This window comes from Sturnus vulgaris, chromosome 27, assembly GCF_052056855.1.
Source record: "Sturnus vulgaris isolate bStuVul1 chromosome 27, bStuVul1.hap1, whole genome shotgun sequence".
Classification (NCBI taxonomy): Eukaryota; Metazoa; Chordata; class Aves; order Passeriformes; family Sturnidae; genus Sturnus; species Sturnus vulgaris.
The window spans coordinates 5,781,194-5,794,303 of NC_142269.1; the positions used below are offsets into that span (position 1 = coordinate 5,781,194).

The 13,110-nt window shown below is 42.7% G+C and overlaps 1 long non-coding RNA gene across 1 annotated transcript in view; it reads left to right on the plus strand.

Annotated features, from left to right (window-relative positions):
• LOC148221091 (uncharacterized) overlaps nt 1-13,110 on the plus strand; it is a 47,318-nt gene that overhangs the window by 884 nt on the left and 33,324 nt on the right. Inside the window, exons 2-4 of the long non-coding RNA XR_015808571.1 lie at nt 633-810; nt 1,850-1,948; nt 6,496-6,577. This is a non-coding gene — a long non-coding RNA (uncharacterized LOC148221091). The remainder of the gene's footprint in view (nt 1-632; nt 811-1,849; nt 1,949-6,495; nt 6,578-13,110) is intronic.

The following is a 13,110-nucleotide window of genomic DNA, read 5'->3' on the forward strand; positions in this document are numbered from 1 at the left end:
TTTTCAAACACTTCACGTACGTTCAGTTCCCTTCTGAGCAAGTTTCAACGAGAGCTGAAGAAATCTCACACATACAAGCGGAGCGAAAATAACTAAAATATAACTTAATATAACTAAATATAACTAAATAACTAAATATAACTAAAATAACCTGCCCATCATAATCAGTTTTACTCATGTAAATGTTAAGGGACGAGAACATTTAAAAAAATAAAAAAAAAATTTAAAAAATCCAGTCTTGGGATTTGCACACTAAAAAAAGTACATTTGCTTTTCCAGCTGCCGGATGCTGTCTCTTGGGCCATGTGCATGCAACCAGGTTTTTTTTTTGTAAATTTCTCCTTTAAAATTCCAAGATGCTATTTAATATTTATTAATCCTCTTTATCCTCCAAAAAATATTAGTGACAGGCAGGACCTGGTGATAAGATAATTATTCATGGAATATTATCTCCTGCAAGAGAAAAAGAAAAGGGGAAAGCTATCTGCAAGGCTAAATGGAACTTTATAATTTTAATGTTTTCTCTCTATCTCACTGCTCCCAGTTTGCTGTACTGCTCTGCTTGCTGTGAAAGGGGTGTTTGTGAAGTTTAAGTATTTATTCAATGTGTATTTTGATCTTTCTGCTAATAGGCTACAACTGCCCGCTGTGTCAGGGAGCCTGTTTGACACAGTTCTGACACTGTGGGAGCAGAGCCACACGTGAGAACTGCCACGAGGTTTCCATCTAACACCTGCAAACCTTGTAGATGTGGTCAAACACAGCCCTGCAATTCCAAATTACTCTGCTTTGAGAAGATCACTGAAGCATGTGAGTTAATCTGAATTTTTAGTTTTACCAATTTTGTTTCTGCTCCATATGATTTGTAGCAGTCTATTTGGGTTTTTAGTCTTAATCCAGTTTTGTCTGACAACTGTGAGAGAATATTTCTCCTGGTTAGATTGTTGTTATAAAATTTATACTTTAAATGTCTTACAAAGTCCAAGTGTCAGCACACACTCATGTTTTACACTTTTGCCTGTATCACAGCAGAAAGGGTAGTCTGACACTCAGTTATTAGTGCTACATTTCCAAGTTAAGGGATAATAGAATAGAAGAGATCTGCTTTCAATCACTGCTGTGCTCTGAACTCCAAACAGGATGGGATTTTCTGCTGTAAGATTTGTTTACTCTGTGATGTTCCAATTTCCCAGCCAGCAGCAGGAACAGGAATTCTGATGTCTGAGGAGCCTTAGGGCTCCTTGGAGCTGTGTTTTCACTCCTCTGCCACTGTGCAGAGGCTCTCTCGAACACAAATCTGAGAAGGAGCAGCTGAGGGGGTTGGGTGGGCTCATCCTGGAGAAAATGAAGGTCCTGGGAACCTTCTCACTCTCTACAGGTGCCTGAAGGGAGCTGTAGTGAGGGCTGGGCTCATCTCTTCTCCTAACTACAAGTGATGGGACAAAGAGGAAACGGCCTCAAGCTGTGCAGGGGAGGTTTCCATTGGACATTAGGAAAAATTTCTTCATTGAAAGGGTTGTCAGGAATTGGAACAGGCTGCCCAGGACAGTGGTGGAGTCTCTGCCTGGAGTGGGGGTAAAACAACTCAAACTTCACCCCATTTGCAAACGTGTCAGTGAGGAATGGAGAAGGGAGGGACTCACGGTGCTTTTGGTGCTGGGTAATGCTGGAACCTGCCTGGCTGTTCAAACTCAAAGTTAAACATCCTGACACTGAGATGAAAATGTGGTAGAGTTGGTGAAATACCTGCTGAAGGAACCACCAGGTGACATTACAGATATTTATTCACCTGCTGAGCTGACAGACGGCCCAGGCACTGTAAAAGCCCAGTCCCACTTTTTGCCAGCAGCTCTTCTACCACCTTAGAATGTGTGTGGAAATTCCTCCCTGGAGTGGGGATGGCTCCCAAGCTCACTCCTCAGAGGCTGAGTGAGAGTTATTGGTCTGGGTGAGTAACTTCAACCTCTACTTCATAATTGTTTTGGCTAGCTTTAATGTAATATTCAATATTGTTTCAAAAGTAGTGCACTACCCTGTACCAGTAGTTATAGCTATCCATACTATGTAGTAAAAAATTTGGATTAAGATCTTTTAGTCTAATAATTCTAATAATAAATCATTTATTTTTATATTAATATACTTGATTTGCCATCCTTAATCTTGTGGGACAAAGCTGTATAAAGTTTTAATTACACTTACATAGTCCTTTAGACATAAACTGCTGACTAAGTCTTGGATTACTTGATCCAGCAGCACCCAGAGTCCTCTCTGAGGAGGACTTGAAAAAGCCAGGTGATCCTTTCTGCACCTCGCTGCTGTTTGTACTAGCCAGGCAGTAATGCCATTTTTTAAATTTGATTTTTTTTCTCTCTGACAGAGATGTCCTGTCAATACTATCAATGGCTTTTTCTCTTTCTGTGTCACATTTGTTTTCTAAGGCTGGCTAATCAAATGTGAGCAATTAATGTTCAGGGTGATTAATTGCCTTCTAATTTTTTTTTCTTGAGGTATGGAGTGTGTGAAGAGTTCAGATGTGATACATAAACCAGGGAGATGATTCTTGCTTATAAAGAGTATTAGCAACAGATTTATTCCATATTGTAACACACACTGCCTGAGGTGTTTCTATCCTGTTTATTTTTCTTAGTCACCAACTGAATTTTGTGTCTAATCCCCCTCCCTCTCCTGTGTCCATCCCTAACATTTAGCTGCTTTCATTTACTGTACTGGTTTCAGAAAACCCAACCCTAATTTTCAGATGCATCCCCTGCATCCACAGCAGCTGTGGGTGGTGTAATGCAAAGCTCTCAGACAGAGATGCTGACACAGACAGGATTAAATTACAAATGTCTTAGTGACACACTGAAAGTTGAAAAAAAACCCTCTATGTACTGTAGAATGGAGCATGAAGAGAGCTGCAGCTTTATAAAAATAATAATAAACAGCTGGATGAAGAGCTCAGGTTTCTTAAGATCAGGCATGAAATCAGCCCAGCTGCTCTTGAACACCCTGCTGCTCCTTGAACAGGAATATCAGGAGCGAGGTGCTGAGTCCAGAGCTGCCTGTGTTTACCAGGCATCTTTGCCCTGGGAGCTGATGCAGTGCCTGAGGAAACACAGAAATCCTGACACTGTCAACACCTGCCAAGCACTGTGAGCAGCTCCAGCTCAGCCCAGCTGCTGAGCTCAGCCCAGCTGAGCAAAGGAGGGGCTGGAGCTGTGTGTGCAGATCCTCTCACTCAGGGAAATCACCTTGTCTGTGCTCCTGCTGCTTTCCAGTAGCACACAGCACAGTGCCCTGCACTTTGACATGGAAGTTCAGAGGGAGGATCAAGCCCTTGCTGTCACCGAAACTGTGGGAAAGACAAAAAAAATCTTCAACAAAATTTTTAATGTTAGAGAATCAAGGCATTGCTTTATTCTGGCCAGGATGTGCAACAGAAATAATTTCATCCACACACAGCCTGAGTTGTGCAGAGAAAATCATTCCATGACACATGAATTTTATTAGATTTTTCAGATACTTACATAGTTGAAACCCAGGGAAATTCATTGGTTTAATGTTCATTGGTCCTAAGTCAGGCAGTTCCCAGTATTTGGTTTTTACTGGGTACATGTTGGTGACACTGTGACCTATCAATGCCAGCTCTGCTGTCCCTGCAGCAGCCTCTGGTTAATCTTGTTCAGGCTTTGGAATTTTGAGCCTGTGCAGCTGATGAGGTTGTCAGTAAAGGCTCTGCCTTTGAAGTTGGTGTGATCTTCCACCCAGTCTGACTTAGGCCAGAATCCTAATGAGGATTTTCCAAATACACGTGATCAAGACAAAAAAGTGTGATCAAGGCTAAAAGAGTGTGAAGCCTGGTAATTAACCACCAGACTGCAGAGGGCTGCTGGGCAGAAGCAGAAAATGTGAGTTTTAAGTGGGTAACATGCAGGCTGCTCTGCAATCCCCCTGCTCACGAGTCCATCCCTGAGCATTCTGGCTCTGGAGCTGTTTTCCACAGCACTGCAACATGGTCAGAAACTCTCCCCTAAGCCTTTTCTTTCCCTTCAAGAATTAGAATATCCAGTTCTCAGCCTTTCCTCATGTGGCAGCTTTCCAGGCTTTGGATCATCTTTGTGGCCCTTCTCTGGACCCTTTCCAACCTGTCCACATTTTTTTTTTTTTTTTTTTTTTTTTTTTTTTTTTTTTTTTTATAGCAGGGATCAGAACTGTGTTCCAAGCATGTCCAAGCCTGTCAAGTGTTGAGAGGGACTCTGCTCTGGCAGTGCTGGTGATGTCCTGGCTGATGCAGCCCAGCATCCTGGGATTCCTCTGCTGCAGCAGAACCCTGGGCACTCATTTTGCTGCTCATCCCCCAGGAAACTTCCCACAGTTTGGAGGTTTCCCCATCCTAATCCATTTTGAGGCAAAATGCATAGAAAAGAAAGTTGTGTCCAATGACGCCCGAAACTGAATCAGTCCAGCAAGAGGATGGGTGTGATTGACAGAAATGTAGGGAAATCTGAATTGCAGACATGGGTTATTGACCAAAGTTTGAAATGCACAGAATGTCCTCCCAATAGGAAGTTCTCTTTCTCAAGCCAAAATTTGTAAATCACAAAGGTTATCTTCGTTCAGTCTCTTTCTGCAAGAGGATCTATGGTAGTGTGAGTTATTTGCTTGTGATTTGAATTTTGTATTTTATTTTCAAGCTGTTGTGTAAGGGCAAGAGGACAGGAGATTTCCACTTGCCCACAGAACTTTACTCATGAGACTTGCCATGATTTTAACTCTAGGTGACTTTCTCCAGTGCAGGTAGTCCCAGTATGCAAGGAAGTGTCTGGGGAGGTTTCTTGCACCTTTGTAGCTGTCTGAGACAACACAGACTCTAGAGAGAACAATTTGGTATCAAGACTTGTGAATAAAACAATCCTTTTAAGCATTCATGACAGCCACTTCTTATAATGTTCTGAATGAGAGAAGACATTTCAGGCACTCTGTCTACAGGAAGGAAGCAATTATTTTATTAGCACTTTGAGAAATTAAATTATGTGAATTATGGCAGAATAAGTTTAGCAAAATGCTATAATGTAAGAAAACAATTAAAAAGAGTTATATAAGGTTGGGTGGCTTCTTTATTCTGATAGAGTGTGCAGTTAATTGATTGTCACATGGCTATAATGTACCAGGACAGCTGTGAGAGCAAAGAGAGAGATCCCTGCTCAGGAGAGGAAGAGAAGAGAAAAGGCCAAGTCTTGTAGAGAAAAGGGGATGAGCAGTGGGCTCTCACCCTCAGCTCCTTCTCTCTGTGAAGGGACAGAAAGAGAATGACACAGAGTTCCTCTGTACTTCAGTTTCCACAGCCTGATGCTGCAAGATCACACTCAGTGCTGCTCATGACTGCAGGAAGCAGAAAAGCTTCAGGATTGGACTCCAGAAATAAGAGAAGCACAGAGGTTGCTCCATTAGCACTGGCAATGGAGCCAGGCAGTTTTGTACCAGCCTGGCCACTGTTCCTGTTCCTTTCTGAAAGTTCTCAACATTCTGTAAACCCTCCTGGGCTGTTGGTCAGATGGTTTTTTAAAGGAGCTGAAAGAAAATGCTATCCTTTCTTCTAAGGTCACTGCACTTTGTTTAGCACAGAGAGAAGTGTGGAGCTCCCAGCCAGGGCAGCAGCTATGTTAGAGGAAAGGAAATGAGCCTAGAAGGAGCAAGTCACAAATCACTTGTATTATTGCTCTGAAGAGTCCTCTTGTTAAAATCTGTGAAGAGAAGTCTTCACTTGCTGGTACTCACAGATTTTACACTATGTATTATCACCTCTTCTGCTTAATTTTTTAGCCTGGCTTGTAGTTTCACTGGGGTACTTTCACTTCCCTGCACCATCATGAAACTCAGAAAGAAATCCAAAACCTTAACTAGTCTGATGTCACAGAGAGCATCCCCGAGAGCAGATGAGGACCCACGTGTGCAGCTCTGTGGGGCTGACAGAAGAGATGGGGCAGGCACTGCCCAGCAGGAATCCTGGCTGGATCTGGGGGAGCTGGAAACTTCTGTGCCTCAGCTTCTCACCTGCAGAGGGGCAAGGTAGCTTGTAGACTTCAGAGACACAAAATTAATCAGAGCCTGCACCACAAAGGAGAAAGTTTTGGGTTAAATTCCGTTGCAATAGAGATTGTAGTAATTATAATCACATTAATTACTTTATGATAGTTTGGCCCCTTCATTGCTCTAATGGCAGAAATCATAGCAATTTCTCCTTAAATTCTGTCTGTTACCCCTTAAAACAAAGGTAGTGAAAGATGCACAGGCCATCACTGCAAAGTGTTTGGGTCAGGGAAAAGTCTGGAAGGCTGGAAGAGGATCACAGCTGGAGCAGCACGAAGAAAGGATGCTGAGAAAACAACTCAGAGCATGGAGTCTGCATTGCTCGGGAGTCAAGAGCGAGTTGTACCTTTTTGAAAGGCATTTGAAGAAATGCCTGTCCTGATTACCAGTTTGTGTTTCTAACAGACACGAGCCACGTAGGAAAACACAGCAGTGTGAAGCAACAAAAGTCAAGAGTGTGAAGGGAAGACTCTTCAGCGTTAGTCAGGTAATTTTTCACTTAAAAAAAAAAAATCCTTCTTTAAAACACTCTACTCATTTTTTGAAAGTGGAGATCTCCCAGCTCCAGCTGTTTGCACGATGCAAACAGAGCAATGAGAGCAGCGAGGTGCCACCCGCAGCCAACGGGATTTTGTCAGGAACGCTTCACCACGCAGCTGATCTGGGGCACTGAAATGTAGAAAGCAACTGAGGTAGTAAGAGGTAAAGACGGTGCTAATTAATTAGCCAGCAATCAAGGCAGGAGAGAGGAACTTCACTTGTAGAAGAGTGTGCAGAGCCCGGGTACCAAAGCAAGAGCCAGAGCTGTTAGCAGGTACGAGCAACTGGGGCCATTATGGTTGAGGTAACCACCAATAAAATCCAATCAATGAAATCCCTTTTAAGTTGGTTGGATCAGTGACCCAGAAAATAGCTCCCCTGCAGAAAAGGAAATGATAGTCTATAAAGTGAGAACTCAATGGGAAAAATCTATTAAAGTGAGCGAGCTATAAGGAGACCTTTGGTGTTAACTGAAACCTTTTGGAAAGGAGCCACAAAAAACTCGGAGCAGACTTTTAACCCTTCAGCTGCCGCGTGCCAGCAAGTGCCGGGGCCGGGCAGGGAGGACGCGGCGACACCGGCGGGGGAGTCACAGAAACTGCGGGAAAAACAAAAACCCCCCAACAACAATTTCTAGCGTTAGAGAATGAAAGCATTACTTTATTCTGGCCAGGATGTGGAACAGAAATAATTTCATCCACACATTGCGTGGGTTGTGCAGAGAAAATCCTTCCATCACCCAAGGTTTTCACTGGATTTTTCTCCAGCTTTACAGTCATAACCCAGGGAAATTCATTGGTTCAGTGTTCAATGGTCCCAAGTTACACAGTTTGTAGCGTTTGATTTCCTATTGATCCCTTCACCTTCGATATTATTTCGGTTCCCATTCTTGGTTCTCTCATCTCTCTTTTACCAGACCCAGTGTCTCTGACCATGCCAGGGTTGATGTTTGGTGTTGATGTTCATTAATGGTTGTTATCCTTTGTGTATCTGCTGTGCTTGCTGAGATGTTGAGCTGATCACCGAGTGATGAAATAAACCTTTGGAAAGAAACTTCAATTCCTTTCCACCGAGGCAAAGGCGAACGAGACTGACTGAAGTTACAAAAACATTTAAGTTTTGTATCATTTTCCACCAATGGGGCGGGCAGGAGGCAGAGGCAGCTCCGGGTGGGTGCTCAGAGCCCCCTGAGTTCTCAGAGAGGATTTTGGAGAATCGAGCTCCAGGATCAGGATCATCCCCCAAGGCTCTGAGCTGATTTCTCCCCCTGCCAAGCAGTGGGGTCACAGTGTGCCCAGAATTAGCACTCAGCCTTTTTTTTGTACCAAAAAAGGCATTTAAACCTCAGTTAGCAAAGAATTCTGAGCCTGGGACAGTGCAGAAGATGAATCTGATGGACCCAGGAATGCATCAGGAAGGAAAAGATTTTTTGGCACCCAAATTCAAAATATCCCACCCGACTAAATTTGGAGGGGAAAATTAATCCATTTTCCATAGGATTCTTTTTCTGGCCCAAAAATCAGCTTTTTGTTGTCTGCCTGTAGGCAGAATTGATTGATTGCTAAGACTAGAAGTCAAAAAGCAGAATCTCTGTCTTGTTTCTTCTGACATATCAGTGCAATTTCTGATGTGTCTGAGTAGCTAAATGGGGATCCAACAGTCCCAGGAATGAAATTCAATAACAATAAAACTGGGAAAAGCATCTTGAAAGAAGTTATTAACACAGACCTCCTGAAAATCAGAAAATTCAGAATATGCGATGCATTAAATTCTAGCTAAGATTAATTTGATTCAATTACTTTATTATTTTTTAAATGGTAGGCCATCCCCATTCATTATCTAAAAATGAAGAGAAATTCAGTGATGCAAAATAAGTCTAGTATCTAGGAAAATTTGTTATCCAGAGCTAGGTCTTGATCAATCAATATAGACTTCATTCTTGCATATAAATCACGGTAAAGAAGTTTAAAATATCCATGTAGAAGTATCACTCAAATGTGTTTTCACGTTTTCAATTTTAAAAGTATTGGAAGTAATACAGCAAATCTGCCCCCAGGGACACTTAGCCCTTTTTACCTTTATCTTCACTTGCTATCTCTGACTTTTTTTTATTCCATGTAAGTGGAAAAGGGATGAGGGGAGAAAGCTTAAATGCAGCTGAAAGATTGTGTGAAAAACATGTGCAACCTCTGCTCTTTTTAAAAGTGGTGAGAAAAATGCACGGAATTACAATTTGAGAAAACTTATTTTCTAAAGAACCTGCCATGGGCTGGAAGGTCATCGAGCTGCAGGACCTGATATTTCTGCCTGTAGGAACCATTGAGCTAAAACTGCAGATTCTGAAAGTCTGAAAAGAGGATCCTGCTTTATCAGAACTTCACCTTCTTCCCTTTGAGATCTGTTCAGTCCTGTTGTTTGGCCAGGTGGGTTTGCCAGGGAGAATTTAGTGAGGGGAGGAAGTGAGGGATCCATTTGGAGTATTTGGATATTTTTGGAGTGAAGCCCCTGCCGGGGGGGCTCAGCTGCTCTGCCAGACTAAGATAGACAAACACAATATGCATTATATATGGAATTAATTTTAAATTCACTGTTTAAAAGCCATTTTAAGTCACATAAACGAGCCTCATACAATAGCCAACTCTTAGTTCTGAAGAATTAAATCATGTCTCCTTCTTTTGACTCTGGGAATGTTTATGTGGCGCGAATAACCTGACTGTAAATATCGATAAAAGACATTTGTCCTTTCATTTTGATACCTCCCATGCCACAGGCCAGGACGTGTGCCCTGCCTGGAGATGGGAGGGGCAGCTCTGCATGCAGGGACTGCAGGGCTGAGGAGGCTCCTGTGCAGCAAATGCAGAGAACAGATCAGAGGCTCCCCTTGCTCAGCTCTGCACTGCTGCCCCTCTGCCTGCCCAGCAGCCGTGTGAGAATTCCTCACCTCTGAACTCGACTGAAATTACTCTTTCTTTGTAGCCCTAAATAAAAAAAATAATCCAAATTTTTGAAATAAATCTTTATTTTTCATTATTATAATTGTCAGCATGTAAGAGTGTTTCAGGGCTTGCTTACAAGGAAAAGGAAAACAAACACGAATTTCCCAACTAATTCTGTCAATATTTGAAAGACTCTATCAATGACTTCTCTTTGTCAGTTTTTAGTGTAAACTCATGGTAGTGAATTGGCCAAATGCTTCTCAGCTTCTGCTCATGTGTGGTTTTTTTTTTGTTGGTTTTTTTTTTGGTTTGGTTTGGTTTTTTGTTGCGTTTTTTTGTTTTGTTTTGTTTTTTGGGGGTGGTTTTTTGGTTTGTTTGGTTTTTTTTAACTTTAAAATAAAAAGTTTTTTTTTACTTTTCTCTTTTTCAAAGCACTTCCCTTCCTAAGAGGCTGCCTTGGCCCCTTCTGAAAGCTGCAGATGTTCTGGAGCCCAGGGCCTGACAAAGCCCAGAGCAGAAGCTCAGCAGAGCCCTGGGCTGCTCTGGACTTTCACTGCTCTGCTCCTCACCTTCCCAGGTCTGTGGGGACAAATTGTCCCACCCAGGATGCAGCACAGCTTAAGCTGGTGCTTGGTGTGTCAGTAGGGGTGGAAAGCAGTTGTTTGGACCATTTTTCAGTCCTTTTTTTGCATTCCCTCTAACATCTGTGATCACCCCAGCTCATCTTTCCCTCCTTCCAGAGCGAGAACTTTGTGCTGTCCCGGTGCAGTGAAGGCAGCAAACCCCGCTCACAGCAGAACCTCACCGGCAAACACAACCCCCCGTGGCTCCTCTTGTTTACTCCACAAAGAATGAAGTGATTAAAGAGCAGAACATACCTTTCCTCCCCAGGCCACAGGGGAGAGGCACAGCTGAATAAATACCCGGTGTTATTGCAGGCTGCTCGCCTGGCTGACACTGCAGGTACCAAAGGGCTCTGCCAAATGTGCTGATTGCCACACTCAGATCACTGCCAGCCCCGAGGATGAGAGGCACAGAGATTTATAAGGGCCAAGGCACATTCCTGGAGTTTCCTGTGCTGCAGCTGAGCTCTCTGGATGTCTCAGCCTGATGCTCTCCTGCTCCTCCAGCACATGCCCTGGGATGTAGCTGAGATGATCCCAGACTGGTTTGTGCATTGCCAGCCATCCCTGCCCTTACACATTTTGCACCTTTCTGTAATGGCCACTCTTTTTCCTAAGAAGCTTTTCATGTTTTGAGCTCATATCTCTGTGGAATCCACTCTCAGGGAACAGGAAGGTCGAGGTTGATGCACTCTCCCTGAGCTGGCAGGTTAAGGTGTGTGTGAGCAAAACTGTTCAATAAGAAGCACAGAAACCCATGGAGAGGGTTTTTATAATCTCCACTCCTGGGACTGCAGCGATTTTTCTTTCTATCCTTCGCTTTCTCTGCATATTTTGATAACCATTAGCAGAATAGAGATGATTTTTCTATTAAAAAGTAAAACAAAAAACCAAACCCAGTTAGTCACTGGTTTCAGTGTGCACAAGAATTGCTGCATCTTGTGTAATCTAAAACAGGACATGAAGTAAGGAAAAATGAAGAAGCTGAGTCCTAATTAGGCAAGAAAAAGAAACGGATTCTTTTCCCAAAGAAAAGCAGTATTGAATAGCTCTATTTTAATGTTCAACTTAGCTGCTGAAGTGTGATAAAATGCTCTGAACTTGAAAGCAGAGTAACTCTTCTCTAATGCTGTTCTGAAGTCCACAAAGAAAAGAAAGATGTTCATTTAAGACATCCTGCAAAAGGCATGGGGGAACCTGCTGAAGGCTCCTGCTGTTTGGGGTCGTGGGCTGCACTGACTTGGGACCAAACTCGAGGTTCTTGATTGATGGAAAAGCATTTGCCACTAATTTTCAGTGAGCCTAACTTGCTAACATGAGCTGGCTGAGTGAACACAGAGACACTGTAACTGGGACAAATCCCAGCTTCCTCTGAAATTTTCAAACGTTTTTTTTCCTCCTGTCAGATTCCAGACAGATGAAATTTCCTTGGCATAGAACCTATTCCATCTCTCCTCTGAATCACAATCAATCACAACTTGGAGGGTAACTGATCAAGAGTGTGGGAAGAGAACCTGGCTCTGTGTTCAGATACAGCCTCAGCTGCCCACCAGCTTCTCCCATGGGTCCTGCCTCTGCTACTACTCATTTTGTGGAAAATCCCAATGTCAATTTGATTCCAAAGGTTGCTGAGTCCAATTGATACTGTTGTTTGTATGATAGTGTAAAGAGTGAGTACATTCCTCAGGTCATAAATCATCTCAACCTGACCCCAATTAACTACAGACCCTGGATTTAATTTCTCTCAGTTCTCAGCAGCCATAACAAATTAGGTCATTCTGTGTCACTGAGACACTGGAGCAGACACCACTGGGAGCACCAGGGGGATTCTGGTCCAGTTCTGCTGCAGGGAGAGTGAGGAGACAGAATGGATCATATCTTCCCATTGCTTCCAGATAGGAGTCATGGCATTCTTGGCAGCATAGGTAAAGGATTTTCATAAGTATACAGGAAAACCATGGCTCTGTAAGTTTTATTTAAGTTTTGCTCCCAAAAGAGAGTGAGGTGATCTTTGACACCTGTGGCTGCTGCCTTGCACAGAATGATTCAGTTGTACCTTGTGCAAAAATCTGGCACCCAGTCAAACACACGATGAGCTCAGATGTGCATTACAGGCACCTGAACTGTCCTTCCCTCCTGAAGGCTCTTTCATTTTCACTGACACATGGCAGAGACTGCATGGGACCTGTAAAAGAGACTGTGCCTCTGGCTTTGGTTTGGAAAATGCTGCAGAGCTGATGGACAACAGATTCCTCAGGTCTGAGAGATTCTCCTGAACTGGTTCAGCACCACTAGGAAGGGTTCAGTGCTCTGTGGAATAAAAGATCTCTTTGAGCTCAGTGTGATGCTAGAAATCAAAAAGTTGTGGAAAGAGTGCTGAACCCATTGTTCCTGAGGCTGAGATTTATGCCTTGGATTTGAAAAGGAAAATCCAAATGACTCTTTCCTATAATTCACTACTTTCACTATGTTTTATTACCAATAATGTTTATCTTGTTCTTTTAATGTTATCATAAAAGTGCAGTAACAATACAATAATAGTGAATAATCTAAAATTCCATCCCTAAGGAAGACTAATCAGATCAGTTTACTAATGACAACCAGCATGAGAAATTAATTAGTTCTTTTTGTTTCCAATTAAAACTACCTGCCTTTAACTCTGTTTTATACCACTGACTACTTCTCAATTGAGTAATGTAGTTTTTATTTGTGAAACCTCATACTATTAAATGCAATGAGCTCATCCTTTTTCTTGGCGTCACCTCATCTCGATTCTGGCAGAGACACAAAGAAATTACAGCAGAGAGAAGACTGTAAAAAAGAGAGATCATTTTTCTCTTAAAAATAATGCTACTCAAGTTGGCCCTGGCAACTGTGAAGGAAAGTGAAAATTCAAGCCCAGTTCCATATTTGAAGTTATA